Below are 18,656 nucleotides of genomic sequence, written 5' to 3'. Positions count from 1 at the left end.
CAGAGAGCAGGCATGAGTTTCACTCACCTTTTAAACTATATTGAAACTGATGGGAGTTCTTGGAAATGGCCCAGCAGAAGAAAGGAGTTTGATGTCACGAATGTAGAGCTTGAACCTCTAGGAGGAAAGATGAAGAACTTCTGTGAGCCATTGATTTTTTGTGTGTGTCCCCCTCCCAAGTTTCAAAATGGTTAAATATTTGAGGGCTGTCACAGTAAGAGGCACAAATATCAAAATGAATAAAATACAAATGCAATGATAAGCAACAAGTAATAAAAGGAAGGAAGAGAGAAGGATGACAACACAGAATTACTAAACTGGGACAAAATCCCCCTCTGCCTACACACAGCGACAGCGGCACCAAGTCCTCACCTGTCAAAGGACACACACTTGTTCCTGCAGAGGCACAGGCCTCCTCTTTGATGAGAGGCCAAATAACATCCCTGTTGAACTGGTCTTCTTAAAATGTATACACACCCCAAAGGCTGTGAAACGACCATCTTCTTTCATAACAATCCAAACTGTCTCAAGATAAGATGGGTCCACCTAAAGGCAGGCAGGCCCCACTAATTCCTTTGCCGAAATACATGTCTGATTTCATAGAAAACACAGGCCCTCTAGCAATGACACTCTGGCTGGGATGGTAACATTCCTGACTCTGCCTGAAAGGATGCCTTTACCTGCCCTCCATCCTTTTAGGAGAATGTCCTCCCAGCTAGTGCTCCAGATTTTGTCCAGTCCATGCAACCTGTCACTGGCGTCCCCATCTCAACTGAATGAGCACGCTCTGCCGGCATCGCACCATCCCAGGTGGAGTGTCGGCATCCTCAGGTGACTGCCTCGTGCTCACAGAGCAGTTTCAGGTGAACTCAGCAAAGCTCAGCCTCAGACATCACAAACACCTCTCAGCACCCTGCCTGACAGTGTACAGGACACACTCTTGTCCAAGGTGGACTAAGCCACCATCTGTCTAGCTTGTGTGCCGCAGTTCACTATCCAGGAGGCTCATACTCCAAAGCGTGCTCCTGCCATATGCCACTCCTGAGTGCTCAGCCTACACATAGACAGCCGGATAAAACCTGGCTGCACCTAGCTAGAGGAGCCAGGGAGATTCCTGTGGAGCTCTACCCCAGCCAAACACCTCCTTCCCATCAGTATTGGGAGCCTATAGACATTTTTTTCTCCTCCTGTTTCCTGCTTGCTAAGACATAAAAACAACCCACTGCTGATTTTCCAGATCTTACTTTTTATTTCCTCCACTGGGGCTACTCTAAGCAATCTTCCTAGGATGCAAACGCTCAGATTTCTTGGAAACAGAAGTCCATGGAACAACCAGAAAGTTACTGTGGTGGGCAGAATTCTAAGGTGACCCCCAAATTGCTCACACCCTATACAACTCCCTCCCCTTGAGCATAGTGGAAGTTGTGATTGGCTTCTACCCAACCAAATATCTCAAAGAATGCCTCTCCTCATACCAGGTGACCTACATAGGATCCCATCTCAGCAAGAAGGGAGTGACAGACTCCGTTGCTGGCTTGGAGAAGTGAGCTGCCATCTCGTGATAGGGCCTGTGAGGGGCCACTTGGCAAAGCACTACAGGGGCTCTCCAGGACCTGAGAGCAGCCCCCAGCTGACAAGCAGCAAGGAAACAGGGAAATTAGTCTTGCAGTTACAAGTCAATGAATTCTGCCAGCAACCTGAATGAACCTGGGAGTGGATTCTTCCCCACTCAAACCTGTAGATGAGAATACAGCCTGGCCAACAACCTTGACTACAGCCTAACCAGAGAACCAGCTAAGCCATGCCTGACTTTGGAGCCATGGAAACTGTGAGACAACAAATGACTACTGTTTTCAGCTACTAGATTTATAATAATTTTTTATGCAGCAAACAGAAAACTGATAAATATAACTTAATAATTAGGCTGGGTGCAATTATCATGCCTATGACCCCCATACTTTGGGGCTGACGCAGGTGGATAAGGATGTCAGGAACTCAAGACCAGTCTGGTCAACACAGTGAAACCCCATGTATACCAAAAAATACAAAAATTAGCTGAGCATGGTGGTGCACACCTGTAGTTCCAGCTACTTGGGAGGCTGTGGCACAAGAATCACTTGAACCCAGGAGGCTGAAGGTGCAGTGAGCCAAGATTGACCCACTGGACTCCAGCATGAGTGACAGAGTGAGACCCTATCTCAAAAAAATAAATAACTTAGTAATTAAATATGGGGTGCATAATATTAAGTGCATGTGCATATACTAAATGTATACACAATTGTACATTAGAGCAGGCCTTTGTCCTGCCTCATCTACCAAAAATGGAAATTCATTCTCCTACTCGACTTTGACCTCCTTGTGGGTGAAAAACACATCCCCATCATCCTGGCATCCCCAAGACTTTGCAGAGTATGTGGTACATGGGAGGCCTTTAACATTTGTTTATTTTTTTATTCTTAATTTTAGTGTGCATGTACTAGGCATATATATTTATGGGGTACATGAGATGTTTTGATACAGTCATATAACGTGAAATAAGCAAATCACACAGAATGGGATGTCCATCCCATCAAGCATTTATCCTTTGAATTACAAACAATCCAATTATACTCTTTAAGTTATTTTAAAATATACAATTAAGTTATTATCAACTTTAGTCACCTTGTTGTGCTATTAAAAACTTTTTAAATGAGCCAAAGTAACAGAATTATGATTTGTCAATGTCTAGTCACAAGAAGACCATAGCAACCGAACTTATTCAAGCCTTCAAAGCAGAGCTCATAGTTCTGAAATTAATTTCCAACTAGGCTGAAGATATTTGGCTTCATGTTCTATCCCCAAAGAATGAATGCACAACTTCTCCAGTACTGATTTCATTTTACTGGATGAACCTGAGTCCGTGTTAGAAATGTCACTCAGTAGTTATTATTTTTGTCAAATATCCTTGTCACTTCTCTGGCATCTAGATATCTACAGTTCAAGGTTAAAAACAGAAAGCTCCCTAAGAAAATTTCCAAAGTAAGAATCTGAGACTCGTTTTTAATTTTCCATTAAGTAAAAAGTATCAATAAGTCTTTTAAAAGTATCAATAAGTCTTTTCTTCCCAACTAAAGTGACAAAACCTGGATTGCTCAAATGACCCAGCTCTAACTCTGAAACAAAATGCTAATCCAATTTCCTGGCAATCTATCTCAAAATTTCTTTTGGATTTTTTTGTTTTTTTTTTTTTTTTTTTTGAAACAGGGTCTTGCTATAGTATCCAGACTATAGTGCAATGGTTGCTCACAGGCACAATCATAGCTCACTGCAGCCTCAAACTCCTGGACTCAAATAATCCTCCTGCCTCAGCCTCCCCAGTAGCTGGGACCACAGGTGCACACCGCCATGCCCAGCTCTTTAAGATATTCTATTTTTAAACTGATGATTTTTAACTCTTTTAAGCAAGACTTTAAGCTCTGTTGAAAATAATAATTCAACACAAATTCAGTTCCTGCTACTCAAAATTATGTCTATTTTAAATTGTGTAAGGACTTGTTTTAACAAGAGTAATAACTTAAAATATTTAAATCAATAAAATTACTTGAAAGAGTACAAAATAAAAACTTCATTCATTACAGAAACCTGTGACACTCCCCTGAAATCTAAATTCAGGAATGTATGATATATTCCCACTTCTTCATCAATCACTCAGCAAACGTGATCATTGTCTCCAGGCTTTCTCCCTCATGTTCAGCCTTGCAGGCAGCAGGATTCTCACACCAAAGCCAAGAAAAATTAAAAAGAGCAGTTCCATGACACGAGGCAGAGATGGCAACAAACTCACCTCTTCCTTCCAGCATTAACTTTAACTCTCTAGCTGTGAAAATAGCCACTGACCTGCTGCTTAGCATCCCCCGTGTAGGAGCCAGCAGGGAACTGAAGGGGTCACTGACCGACCCCTCCCTCGCCCCAGCCAAGAGATCTTCAGCTCCAGGTCACAGAACAAAGGCAGACCTGACGCCCCGCCCAGGCCTCCTACCTCCGTTCTAGTAAACACAGGCTTTTTCCATAACCTCACCAAACACAACTCAACACCAAGTCCAGGCCTCCAAGAAAGAAGGCTGAGTAGAAACACTAAGCCTCCCCCAAGGAAATCAAGCCTTCGAAAGAAAGGTTCACTCAAGAGGAAGCCACCAAGGAAAGCCAACAAGCACAGCCACTCCGAGGAGAGAAGAGAAGGTGCTGGCTGAGCTCCTCACACAGCACACCCTGTGGCACCAGGCATCGCGGCATCCACACGTGGCTTTCCAACAGCATGATCCTGTGGGGCTGCCCATCTCACTAACGCCAAACTACCTCCTGAGTGACATGTCCCAGACACATCTGTGAGCCACGGGCCACCAAGAGGCAGAGCAAGAAGAGGCAAAGTGGGTGGAACTCCTGAAAAGTGACAGGCATGAGAACCTCGCTTGCACCAGAACAGGACTGCATGTGGGGCTGGAGGAGGGAAAATCCCGAGGGGAAGCAGGCATGTTTATTCTTAATCTTTACAGTTTTTCACTCTCTCTTTAAGGTAAAGGAAGATGGGGAATTTGTTTGGGCAAAGGCTGAATCGAAGCCTGGCCACAGGCTTCCTGCCTTTCTCTGAAGTAAGACTCACTCCAGCTAGTGGCTGGGTCCTGGGAAGCAGAGCCATGTAAAATACAAGAGCCCGGGAGCGGAGGCTCACACCTGGAATTCCAGCACTTTGGGAGGCCAAGGTGGGAGGATTGTTTGAGTTCAAGACAAGCATGGGCAATACAGCAAGATCCCACCTCTATAAAAATAAAAATAGCAGCCAGATGTGGTGGTGTGTGCCTGTAGTTCTAGCTGCTCAAGAAGCTGAGGTGGGAAGATCTCTTGAGCCCAGGAGTCTAAGGCTGCAGTGAGCTGTGATCACACCACAGCACTCAGCCTGGGCAACAGAGTGAGACCATGTCTCAAAAACAAATAAATAAAACACAAGGAGGCCTAGAGACAGAGTGGAGAGCCATCTAAGGGAAATCGTTAACAGGACATAATACACACAGAGCAGCTGATAACATATGAAATAGAAGGAAGGCATCTTTCCCAAAACCAACCCTGCTTTCTGACACTTTTTTCGGTAATATTGCAGATGGGCCCACACCCTCACAGCAGATGCAGTAACATACCTAATTTCTGCATCATGTACAGTTTCACACCATAAATGCACATGTGCATTCATTCATTCAACCTGTAAATGCCACATCGTTTTTGTTTTGATGATATTCTAACATCTTTACAAGCTCATCCAGCATAGCTGCCTAGCTTCTCTCTTGCTCACAGGGCTGCATTTATTCTGGGTAAATTGAAGCCAAGCTATACCAACCACAGGTATATCTTTCCTGGGGCCTCACTGTCCAGCACCAGGAATCTGCACTGAGTCTGGCCTCAGTGAAGAGTAAGCAGTCATGGTGGCCCCACTCACAGAGTAGCAGGAGGTGTCCAGCTGTCCCTGAAGAGTCCAGGCTGGGTCTACTAGGCTGCCATGCAGTGACCATGCACCGGCCATGGTTCCTGCAGCCTACTCAATGCCACTGTCCCCAGAGCAGCCTAGAGCATGACCGACTGTGTCCTAACAAAGCTGCAGCAAGCATTTCATCAGCGCCTTTCAGAGTCAAGGAATACACATGGAGCATTCGGCATGGGGCAATACCCAGGGACACTAACTTGGCTAGGAAGAGCGAGACAGAGGTGAAAGCCAGGCACCGTCTGGCAGCTGTCTGGCTGTGTTTGAGTTTTCTTCTCCCCAAATAGAAAGGAAGGTCTCTTCCAACAAGATGCAACAGTAAAGTGGTCCCATTTTGCTCACCGGGAACAAATGAGGAATGGTGACGGCCACCTGGCAAGTCCCTTCTTCTGGAGCACAGAGCACTGACTCACCGTTGCCGGACACAGTTAGAGTGGCTGGTCTCTTCAAAGACCTGAGCCCCATGACACCATCTTGGAAATTTTTACCTGGATCAATGCAACCCAGGCCCTGCGCAGCTGCCACACACAGGGCAAGAGCATCCCTCAAAGTCAGCACTGAACAGGGGGGTGGGGTGGAAACTGACTTGCTGGGATCAGTCCCTGTACCAGGGCTGGTTCAGCTTTTCCCACCCTCTCCCCTCAACCAAGATCTGTCAGTCAAAGCAAAAGCAGTCCATGTGCCTAACGTCAACTGATACTCTCTTGGTGCTCAGGAAGCAAAGTTCAGAGGCCCCACCTCCTAAGCTTCAAAAATTCCAGAGCCATCTACAGGAAGACAGGACAAGGCCAGCCTTGGGGAACACTACCAGCATTCAGGGCCTTCACACAACAGGGGCTTATCAGATGCTAAACACGCCGGCCCTGTGTCAGATGCTGAGGCCATCATGAGAGGAAGATGGCTGAGAAGAGGCCTTTGATCCAGACTATTCTGTCTTCCATGGTAGCTAAGGTCTCCTTCGACAGACTCAGAAAGACCTCATGGACTAAGTACCCAGAAAGTGTCCTAGAAGCCCCTGGTGGGAATTGGGAGATGAGCTTTCTACAGGCTCAGAGGGTCCCTCTCCACCTTTCGCTTTCACACAGGCACTAAATGCCTATCATCATGATGCCGAAGAAACAGACAATCCTATAGTTGTCTACATCAACAACAAGAAATCATGTCGGTTACAATCACTGAGTCTTAGCTAAGCCTCATTAGATTCTTATTATTTAAATCTGTCAATGGTATAATAGGATTGTTCTATATTAACGAGAATGGTTTAAAAATCATAACACCGTATTTCCTAGCATGTCCAAATGGTAAAATGTTTACTATTCATTTGGTGTATGTGTTTAGTGGTCGTTTAGGTAAACTGAGCCAATAATAAGCATCTACTCTTGGTCATTCTCCTCCATTAAACTGTTTGATCTTTCCTCCGTAAATCTCCCATAGTACTAGCCACTGTGTACCTTCATACATTTCAAATGCAATATATACACATGTATACATATATACACAGATAATCTCCAAATACATTACATACACACACTCTGAATTGTGGTATTTAAATACATACACATACATATATACCACATTTATAACTTTTTTAAGTTTCTAAAAACAATACTTAGTCTCATTATTTGAAATACATTTTCTCTTCCCTTGTATTGGAGATCACTTTTTTGCTGGCCTCCTAGTGAAACCTGCCGATGTTCCGAGGAACCATCCTTCGCAGCACAGTCCTGCAAGGTCCAGAAAGCAGAAAACAGCTAAATGTGTTCCACTCAAGCCAAACAAACCTCACCCCATCTGTGTTATCTGTGCATAAATTTCGCAAATAAAGTCCTGGATCCAGTACTCTGAAATAACTTAATGAAAACACATTCTACTGCTAAAGTACCTTTGCCTCGACCTCCAGTGCTTTGATAAACTTGTACGTGGTAATCCAAATAGGCCTGGAATGAGCATACCTTGTACTCTGGACCGAGCCAATTCGGACTCTACACATCTGTAGTGAGCCCCGAGGTTCTACATTTCTTATTTTTGTTTTTTTAAGAGACAGAGTCACCCAGGCTAGACTACAGTGGAGCCATCACAGCTCACAGCAGTCTCCACCTCCTGGGCACAAGTGATCCTCCCATCTCAGTCTCTCATGTAGCTGTGACCACAGGTAGGCATGCCAACACATCCAGCTAATTTTTAATTTTTTTTTTTTTTGGTGAGATTCAGGATCTTGCTATGTTACCCAGCCTGGTCTCAAACTCCTGGGATCAAGAGATCATCCCATCTTGGTCTCTCAAAGTACTAAGATGTCAGATGTGGGCCACCATGCCCAGCCTCCACATTTCTAACAAGCTCCTAGGAGACACCAGCACAGCAGTCCAGTAGCATGGCTCTAGACAGCCCTGGTGTGTTTGCAGATCAAGGTAGCCTGCCTCGACTCCCCTACAAATACTTGTCCAAATCTGCAGCAGAGAGAGGCTGCCATGAAGGCAGCTATTCAAGTGACACCCATAAGCATGTTAACGTGGATGCCAGGTGGTGGACAGAGCCGCACAAGAGGATGCAGGACAGAGCATCCAGGGGACACCAAGAGGAAGGGGTCGAAGGAGGCCATGGGAACACTGAGTTTGCAAACGAGACCAGGCCTGCTACAGACACCACTGAACTGTTCAAGATGAAAAGAGCTTTGGAAGGAGCTCCCAAACTGCCGACTCAGACTGACTCCAAGCGTAAGCACATAACATCAGACAGGTCGCTAGCACCGCAGCAGGCTGGGAAACAGGCATGGATGCTATCAGCTGAAACCACCATGCAAATGGGCTTCCCCTCAGGAAAAAAAGAAAAAAGATCATCTACCCCAGTTCATTTGAAAAGACACAGATGTTCCAAATATTCCCACATTAACTGATCGTTTTAATTGAAAATAGAGACATGCTTCTACTACCTCATCAGAGCAGAATATATGATTGTAAAGATTATCACTGTGTGTAAGCCAACTGCTTACATTTCACTGAGCCAGTGTTTTAAAAAAATTACCAAGTTCCTCTTCATTTACACCATTCTTAGAATATTTCCCAGCATTTTCTCTATGAGACCACTGAAAAATAACCATTGTCATTGAAATCCTGCCCAGCTTGGGAGCCACTATTAACTAGTTAAAGTCTGGACATGCTGTTCTACAAGCTCCTGAATTAATAAGGGTAAAAATAAACTTCCAGAAAAGGCAAACCCTACATTAGAGCAGCTTTCTCACATTCAAAGCCATGCAGCCTTTCCTCATTCTTGTGGGTTTCACAAACTAAGAAGCACAGAACACTGTAAACTGATTTGCTGGTTTCCATACATGCTGCCAAATTTCCACTTCTGCAAAACCGATTTCAATCAAAAATAAAAAACCCCTAAAGTTAATCTTCTAGTTCTTTACATGGTCCAACTTATTCAGAATGCAGGGTAAAAAGTTGGAAGACAAGAAATCAATTGTTGGCAAATAATGTCAATGTTAATTTACTGTCTTCATTTTTTAAATCACTACTTTGTCTCAGAATCATTTCCTCCTCCAAATTCTGGAAAGTCTTTAAAAGGTGGACACTGCCAAACAATGGCCTTGTTATAAGCCAAAGTTTAGTTATTTTAAGGCACTTACTTTACTGCCTTTTAGCTGAAGTTCTCATGAAAATCCTTCCAAGCCACTAACTTTGTTAAGAATTTTTACAGGTTTACAATATAATACTGCATAGCTTCTAAACATTTCAGGGTTTTACTTTGCACATTACTTTAGCCTTTAAGAAAGCAGCGGAGTCTGGAGTTAACGAAACGGACGCCAAGAGGGCAAACACTGGCAGTGACTTAACAAGGCTGCATTCCGGAGGAACAGCTAACGGGCAGCCTGCGGTGTGAGGCTCCTTCAGCCCCTGAGGAACAGAGAGCAGAGGCAGTCTGAAGGCACAGCATTTTGTATCTACTGACTCACTAAGAGATCTGCCTTCTGTAGTAGGCTCAGAAAAAGAAGCACCATGTTTTTAGATGCTCAGATGAGACCATCTCCCACTAGGCCAGAATCCCAACAGGGGAGGAAGGTGGGGAGAAGAGTCAAGTCAAGGAAGGAGGAGGGTGAAGGAGGAAATGAGACAAAGGAAAAAGGATGGAGAGTTCAGGACAGACTAGCAGTAAAGGCAGAGTGAGCACCGTCCACAGCCATCAACAGGAACAAAATATTCTGCCCTGGGATAAGAAAACAAAGGAAATCAGTAGAAAACTACAGTCTTGACCTTAAGAGGAAAATATCTCTCCAAGCACATCTTGGAAAGTACAAGAGTTTCAAAAGACTAAAAAGAATGCGTTCAGCCAGGTGTGCTGGGAGTAGAAGCTGTCGTCCTAGCTACTTCAGAGGTGAGGTGGGGTGATCACTTGAAGTGAGGAGTTCAGGTCTAGTCTGAGCAGCATAGTGAGGCCTCATCTCTAAAAAAATCTGTAAAAGAAAAAGAAAAAATGCATTGGTCTGCCCATGTTACCTTAAGTCAATGCTCTGGAAGGACAGTGAGTGATTCACAATCTATGCCATTTCTCATGGCATGCAAGCTGTCACCAGGGGCCCCAGGAAAGTTGCTGGACAATCCTTATATGTGGGTGATTTCCAATCAACCAGCCACTTCAGACATTGCATGTAACTCAGTTACTTCATTTGTTCACTCTCATCTTTTGCTTTTCTGGAAGGAAAAGGAATCCTTGGAGATCTTTTCTGGAATCTTTCCAGAAAAGCAAAAGATGAGAACGAACAAATGAAGTAGCCGAGTTACATGCAATGTCTGAAGTGAGGTTTGCTCATCTCAGTTAGACGACAGCAGGCACTGGATCTGAGTGAAAACTGATGGCTGATATCTGACACGCAAACACACCAGAGGCTGTTTACAAAAAGAGAATTCGTATTTACAGCCTACGTCCCTGGGCAACTTCACCATCCTGATCAAACTGTCCCCATTCTTCTCAAATTCTACCACCACATGTGACAGGTGAAACTGGTGATGCTGGGTTTAAAATGAATGGGGTGGACCACTCTTCCAATAACTACTATGCTGCAGGCCTGTGTGCACACACTAAAAACAACACAACACACACAGAGACATGCATGAAACTGATCAGTGATCAGACGTGGAGTTTCCAGAAGTTCCAAACATCTATTTGATAATTTTAAGTGTACAAAAAAAAAAGCGTATGTACCATTCTACATGATTATATACCAAAAAATGTTTCTATCATGCATAGCAAAAAAAAGCGTATGTACCATTCTACATGATCACATACCAAACAATGTTTCTATTGTGCACAGCAAAAAAAATAAAAGCGTATCACTCTACATGATTACATACCAAAAAATGTTTCTATTAGAATTATTTGGCCCTTACAAGTGAAAGTACATTTTGCAAAGATAAGTGTCACTGAATTGCTGAAGCAGCCGCCTTCGTAATTCAGAACTGCAGTCTGAGAATATACTCATGAACCTCCCCTTTGCCACCATTACCCTGTTGATTCTAACCAAGACCTAGGCTTGAACTCAGAAAATGCTGTTCTTTCACAAAGAAATTCCACATGAAAGTAGATCTAGCCTTCAGCTGACGTAAAAGATTTTCTACCTCACTGGAATGCAAAAATTGCAACTCTTAGTATATTACTCTTACTCAGAATTCTGTTCATTTCAACTCTCTTCCTAGTCAGTGACTTGCCACCTCTGGGGCTGTGACTGAAACTGTAACTAACACCCGGAAGGCAGCTCCAAGGGTGGTGTGGGGACAGGGCTGGGATCTGCCCAAGAGTCTGGCCGGGACTGCGATACTGGGCTCACTTCAGCTCCTTCTCCTCCACGTAGAAGCCATCACTAGCCAGCACCCATGTAGAGGCCCTGCAGCAGCCTGCCTTCCACCTAAGATGGTCACTTTGCCCATTCAAAACAATAAAACAACAAAACTCATTCCCAGCTGTGCCGAGTCCAAGCCCAAATCTGGAGAAGGCAGCCACCAGAGACCCTTGGAATCCTCCTGCCTCTGGACACCAGAGCACCATGCCGGAAAGGAAAAGAAAGCCAAGCCCGGGGTCAGGTGCCTTCCTCAGTGGGCTGTGTCTGTTGTCCCCACAACTGCTCCTGCCCATATCTGGCTGCGGACCCAGTGCAAGGCACCAGGAGTTGTGCAGGAGGAATGAAGCCATGCCTTGCCCTTGAGGAGCTCCCGGGCTAGCTGTGAACATGGGGCTGGGGAGCAGAGGGCTTATGCGGACTCTATAGCAAATGGCCTACTGTATTCCTGGGTCCGCAGGAATAAGTCAGGGAGCCCTAAAAACAAGCCCAGAAAAAGCCTTTGTTTTTAAGGTCTAGACGAGTGCTACTCACTATCCAAACTACAGAACAACTGTGTCAAGGGGCCCACTATTCTTGCTAACATACACATTCACTACTGGGCACCATCTCAGCTTCTGAGTCAGAATCTCTTGGGGTGGAGTCCAGGAATCCGTACGTTTAACAAGCTCCCCAAATAATGCTTTAGCATGCCGATGCCTAAAACCAGAGCTCTTAACTTAGATTCAGCAGACCCACGTGGGGATGAGGAGGAGGCTGAGTGCTCAGGGGTGAGAGGAGAAGAGGGACCCACCCAGGGGAGGGTAGGGACACCCTGGGAGTAGCAGGAAGCGGCCTGAGGAGGACCTCTGGAGGCCTGAGCAATGGGCAGCAGAGTGGGGTCCCAGGGCCACCCCTATAGGAGACAACTTCAGAAGACGTTGAAGATCTGAGCATTAGGCAAGCAGGACCCATGGCCAATAAAGTCCTAGGAAGTGGGGCTGGGTGTGGCTGAGTGACAAGGCCTCGGAAAAGTGCCCAGGAAGGACATCCCCCAAATGACATCAGCCGCCCGACCTTTCTCAGAGAGGCAGGATCAAAGGAGATTTAGTTCTCTAGAAAAATGAAGAGATGTGGCACGCCCTGCTCCTGGGTGCATGTCGAAACAGCCACATGTTTCGACAAATTGCGATGAGCCCAGAAAAGGGCTCACCTGGCCACTGATGTTTGTGCTGCAGGATGGAGGAAGCCATGCTCCAGGCAGCACAGTGGGAAGGGCAAGGGCTTTGAGTGTCCCTGGAGGAACTGAGCAATATGGGAGCTGGAGACAGAGACCCAGCCCAGGACACACAGGTAAGCCTGGTGTTGACCTTCAAAGCCACACAGTGACAGGTCAGCCCTGCTGCTAGGCAGTAAGATGGTTCTCAGAATAAGGTCCTGGACCAGGAGCTCAGAAGGCACAGGGAATGACATGAAGATGGGAAAGACAGCGGGGACTGGAGGCAGGGCATTCAGAGGCCATTCGGAGGCCACTGCAAAAGTCCGAGTAAGAAATGTGGAGAATTGAAGGTAGTGACTGCAGCGGGAGGAAAGGAGCTGTGTGGAAAACACTTAGAAGGCAGAATCACAGGCCATGGTGACACAGTGGACAGATCCATGGAGCCAGGAGGGGGTCAGAATGGCACCAGGTTCCGGTTTGGGTAACTCAGCTTTAATTTAGGTAAAAGAAAAGAGAAAGCTCTTACATAATTTTACAGATCAATTTGCCAACGTTTTCCTCAACCTTGAAACACTGGAGTCTGTGTATAAGCCAGTTCTGATCCTCTAGATTTGGGAAGACTGTATTTGAAATGCTTTTATGAAACAGAACAGTTGTGAAATACACCCGGGTGCTTTCTCCAGACACATTCTTCAACTACTGTTTTCAGCAATGCATCTCAGAAAGCTTCATAAACAGAAATCAATCCAGACTCCGAATTTTGGAAGAAGGGAGAGGCTAGAGAGAATCACCTCACACAATCCAAAGAACAGCCATTTGCAGAGAAAAGCATGAAACCATCTTCAACCTGCATGGCAATCCCGCATGAGAAGGAAGCACAGGGCAACATCTACTCCAAAAAAACAGGCTAGCGGCTTCCCTGCCAAGAATGCCATCACCTAAGCTATCCCACTCGGGAGACCTACATAGATAAGTCAACTCCTCATCAGCTAAACTCATAAAGGGACACTGTGGAATTGGATGATGGCAAATACTTCAGAAACTATTCGTTCCCGGCTTTCTAAGTATTCTCCTGCACACTGCTGAACATGGGCCAAGGAAGCGTCTAATGGTCTGCAAACACCCTTTGGAAAGAGCCACGAGGCCCACTCTGAAGATGACGGGGGAGGGGCTGGGAAGCCCTCCAGGTCTGCCGGGCCCCAGCTTCACTGGCTGTTAATGTAAAGCAGCCACCTGCCCGGCAGGGCCACCTCATCAAAAGATGCATCCTCCAACCTCACTGCTCAGATCCCTCCCCCAACCAGCCCCCACTCTTTCAAATGGCACCCACTTACCAACCCAACCAACCGCAACTCTGGGCCTGGAAGGGGACAGGTGGGGCCCTATCCACCGCAGAAGACAGGGCCGGGCTGTGTCCTGCCCTACATGCCCCCGACAGACTTGCCCACCCCAGGGTTATATTAGTTTCATCCAAAATTACTTTAAAAAAAGAATTAAATGGTACTTGGGAAACACAAAGTTTCCTCCAACATTCTAAAGTCATGCTGACTGTACTTTATTAAGTGAAATAAGATTATGAATACAGGACAGGCTGAAGTTCAGCTACCACCCAACCATGACCTTTAGAGGGACAGCAATGCAGTCAGACAGTACACAGTCCAAGCCTAACTCCCTCACTTCAACCATAAGAAACACCATCGGCCAGCTGTGTCTCAAGCCCAGGATTGATTCTTACTCTTTCCATCTTTGTAAGAACCCATGAGGTGGGTAATACAATTACCAATATCTTCCTTTTATCTATGGGGAAATTAGGGCACAGGAGGGTTGAGTAAAGCATTCAAGGTCACACAGCTGCCACAGAGTTGGGACTCAAACTCAGGCTGGCTGGCCCAGAGAAGGTGTCAGGTACCCCTCAATTCCCCTGCCTCTCTCCCAAGCAAGCTCCTACCTGCCTCACTGCACAGCCCCACAACTCAGCTGCAATCCCATGCCCTCACTGTCCCCAGGCTGCCCTTAAGGATCCCTGAGATGGCAACGGGAAGGCTGGCACATGGGACTTCAGCCTCCATGCACAGAGCTGCACGGGACTCAGCCCCCATGCACACAGCTGCACGGGACTCAGCCCCCACGCACACAGCCACATGAGCCCTGCTCCCTTCAGCTCCACCCCCATCTCCTGTCTTCACCTTTGCTCTATAAGGCTCCAGTAGCACATGCAATTCTGCCTGTCCCCCACACCCACCACCAATTCCCTCCTCCCTAGACACAGCACAGGTAGTGCATACACCTGGCATGCACCTGCAGCCAAGTAAGCTGTTAACTCTTGGGCAGTCTTCAATACCAATGAAGTTTTTACAAATCCTGAAGCTCTTCCCTGAAATTCAAAAGTAGGATAGATATACTGCACTTTCTAATGACAACCTTTATGTGTCTAACCACAGGGCTGATGGACCAAATGGGCTTATCGCTCACTCTGCTGACCTGGCTTCTAGGGTATGGCTGAGGTTAGAGATACAACCCCCAAAGGTTCTGAAGGTCTGAGCCTGAAACCTAAAACCAACAGCAGGGATTCTCAGCTCACAACTTGAACCAAACTGAGATTCCTATAAACATCTGTTGAAGTCCCACTGTCCCACGCAGGTACTGTGCTGGGCATTTTCTGAAAGTTCCCTTTCTACAAATGAAGAGACACAGAGCACTCTGAAAAGCATTCACGAGGAACGAGAAATCAAGTCCTGGGCTAAGAAGCCACATTCTTTCTTGGTAAACAAGATGAAGAAAATCTATCATCTAGCAAGTAGAACAGCAAGAACCCGCTGGTCTATTTTTCCACTACCAGTAAATGTAATGTTAGGGGCAGAGTCCTGCTATTCCCTGGAGCTAGGACTAATGTGCCCCAGCACCTCACCCTTGCCAACACCCTCCTCACTTCCTAACACCTGTTGTGCTAAGACATAGTCCATCATAGCTGAGCTCTGAAAGCCCACAGCACCCTCACTTAGGAAAGAAATGAGGGAGCTGTCAGCGCACCAGAGGAGGGATGGGGAAAGGAAGCTGGGCTGCCTGACCTGGAAAAGAAGGAACCAGGTGGGGCACCAGCAGCGTCTTTAGACACATTACACCCAACATATGGAAGAAAAGTGAGCCCTGCTCTGAATCCCAGCCCAGGGAGGCATATTCAACTGCATCCAGGAAGGTTTCTAGCTGCCACAGCATCCTCAAGATGGGTTGCATTCAGTGGAGCTGAGCTCCCTGCCCTCAGAGCTGGCACACCAGGGCTCCATGGCAGTCACCGGATAGAATAGTGGGGATTCAGGGATGGACCCACCATTGATGTCTATGCGAGAGAACATCAAAAAAACACAAAGACAGTCCTGGAAAGACAGACATCTGCAAGGAGGGATGGAGAGGGTAGCAGAAAGAATAGCAACAATAAATAATAAAGCAACAGGAAAAAGGAAATAGTCGGCTGAGTCAGAGAAATGCGACGCTTGATAATCATGCTGCCTTCCACTAATTGTCACATGTCCCCAGTGGCCCTGAACAGGAGCAAATTTTGCCAAGTTCACGTAAAACCAATACTACTCAGCTATTTGTAAAAACGGATTAGAGAAAGATTTGCAAAGCACTCTAATACGTTTAAGGCATCTTCCGCAGCCAGATTTCCAAGACAAACAAAGGATTCTGGGACCCTGCCAGGGCCTCCAAAAGGCTAGGGAGGGCGCTGTTCCACAGACACCAGCGAGCAGTGAGCGGAAAGGAACAGGCTCTGTGTAGGGTCCCCAGGAGGCTCACAGCAGCACAGGCACACTGCCTACACCTTGGCATGTGGGTTACTCAGCTGCCCTGGGCGTAAGGAGGTCGAGGCGATGACCGCCAAGAGAAGTCATGATGTGCTCTCAGTAGATTATCCAAAAATCTCATACAGTCTCCTCTATTTAAGGGGAAGTAACTAACCTATAATGACCACCTACTATCCTACAAAATTTACCTGCTGTCTTCCACCCAATGCCTCCCAAGAGGTCCTGTTACACTCATCTTAAAGAGAGGGGACCAAGGCTGGACAGACTGCACAGACCAAGGTCAGTTACAGGAGCAGCGGTGCAGGAAGGAACTTCCCCAAACCACATGTTCCCCTCCTGGGGCCTCCATCGGGCCAAGAGACACGAATTCTGGTCTTGCCCTGCACACCAAGTGGTGCTCGGTCCTTCCAGGTACATCCAACAAAGGAAAACATGTGATAGGAACACTTCCTTTCTCAAAGCAGCCGTGGGTGGCTATAAAGGCAAATGATCCCATGTAAATGATGTCCCTTGAATTTATGAGCAGCACAAAGGAATGAATGAATGGATGGATGGATGGATGACAGGGGAGAATCAGAAAACAGGAGAAAGAAATAAGTTGAAGAAAATGAACCAAACCACATACCAATGTATGCTCATACGTATATGAGCATTCGAAGGCATGTGGTTTCTTTCACTAAGTACCTTTTTAAGAGCTACAGATGTTTTAGCTCTAAAACTCATCTTACTCAAAAGTCAATAAGAAATTAAGAGGGCAGGGTGCAGCAGCTCATGCCTGTAATCCCAACAGTTTGGGAGGCTGAGGCAGGAGGATCGCTTGAAGCCAGGAGTTCGAGACCAGCCTGGGCAACAACATTGTGAGACCCTGTATTTACAAATATATATATATAGCAAGGCATGGTGGTGTGTGTCTGTAGTCCTAGTGACTCAGGACCCTAAGATGGGAAGATAAACCTGTGGAGTATGAGGCTGCACTGAGCCATGATCATGCTACTGCACTCTAGCCTGGGCTACAGACCAAAACCCTGTTGAGGAGGGGAGGGGAGGGGAGGGGAGGGGAGGGGAGGGGAGGAGAAAGGAGGGGAAAGGGAGGGGAGGGGAGGGAAGGGGAAAGGGAGAGGAGGGGAAGGGGTTATGCTACTGCACTCCAACCTGGGTAACAGGGCAAGACCTTGTAGAGGAAGGAAGGAAGGAAGGGAGGGAGGGAGGGAGGGAGGGAGGGAAGGAGGGGGAAGGGAAGGGAGGGAGGGAAGGATCCACAAACTATGCAAATTCCCCTTTCACTTAGGAAGTATTATGAACTTGCAAAAGCATTCTTCAAGGACGGTAGCAGCCAGAAATAGTGTTTGTTTCAGGAATACTCACTCACCCCAAATCAAGTACAAGATCGTTGACCTAAATATTCAGTGGCTCCACCTGGAGACCCTCTGTCTACCATCAAGCTGGTCAGAAGTTGTGCATGGTGGCAGCACTTGTTCTGGATTAAAATCATGACCTGCCTTTAGAGAGCACTACTGGGAAGACCATTTCACAGAAGTAAAAGGCTAATTGTTCTGGCATAATCCTTCTCCTGCCCCATTTGAACATTATTGGCAATCTAGCTAAAGAGAGCAGAAAGAAATATCATGAAAGGCTAAACCACAACCTTTGTACTAAGCCAGGAAGAAACATTATTCACCTAAATACTGAATTAATAAACAAGAAATTTATCAATTGGCAAATATCAGTGAGGTACTACCAGATCACAAAAGCTTTTAAGGGACCCAGTAAAAAAGAAGGAAGGGCAATTCTGAAAAAGAATTTAATCTTCAGTTTACACTCAATAGATTATTTCACTCCCTGAGTTTCCCTCTTGTCATCTCTAAACATTTGCTTAAAGAAATCTGAATTTTGAAAGCTTAAAAGCAAAAATAGGCCGGGCGCGGTGGCTCAAGCCTGTAATCCCAGCACTTTGGGAGGCTGAGGCGGGTGGATCACGAGGTCAAGAGATCGAGACCATCCTGGTCAACATGGTGAAACCCCGTCTCTACTAAAAATACTAAAAATTAGCTGGGCATGGTGGCGTGTGCCTGTAATCCCAGCTACTCAGGAGGCTGAGGCAGGAGAATTGCCTGAACCCAGGAGGCGGAGGTTGCGGTGAGCCGAGATCGCGCCATTGCACTCCAGCCTGGGCAACAAGAGCGAAACTCCGTCTCAAAAAAAAAAAAAAAAAAAAATAGCCAAATCCACGACCAAAAAATCCTCAAATAAATGCATCTCAAGTGTTTTCACCATTGTCCCCAGTGGCCATTCATTAGCAGATTCCATTTTAAT

At 46.3% G+C, this 18,656-nt stretch overlaps 1 protein-coding gene across 12 annotated transcripts in view; it reads right to left on the bottom strand.

Moving 5' to 3' along the window:
• The window catches only part of LDLRAD4 (low density lipoprotein receptor class A domain containing 4), a 418,190-nt gene that overhangs the window by 360,803 nt on the left and 38,731 nt on the right, over positions 1-18,656 (bottom strand). For 8 of the 12 annotated variants that reach the window (XM_039463614.2, XM_074383794.1, XM_074383797.1 and 5 more), the window contains exon 2: positions 28-117. The exons of 2 other annotated variants lie outside the window; for them this stretch is intronic. The gene's annotated coding sequence lies outside the window, so the exon portion shown is untranslated. Of the gene's footprint in view, positions 1-27; positions 17,332-18,656 lie in introns of those variants that run through there. 2 more of the 12 variants (XM_074383795.1, XM_074383793.1) reach the window with 2 other exon arrangements.

This window comes from Saimiri boliviensis, chromosome 13, assembly GCF_048565385.1.
Source record: "Saimiri boliviensis isolate mSaiBol1 chromosome 13, mSaiBol1.pri, whole genome shotgun sequence".
NCBI lineage: Eukaryota > Metazoa > Chordata > Mammalia > Primates > Cebidae > Saimiri > Saimiri boliviensis.
Note: the sequence above shows the minus strand (reverse complement) of the source record. Positions and strands in the feature narration are given on the sequence as shown.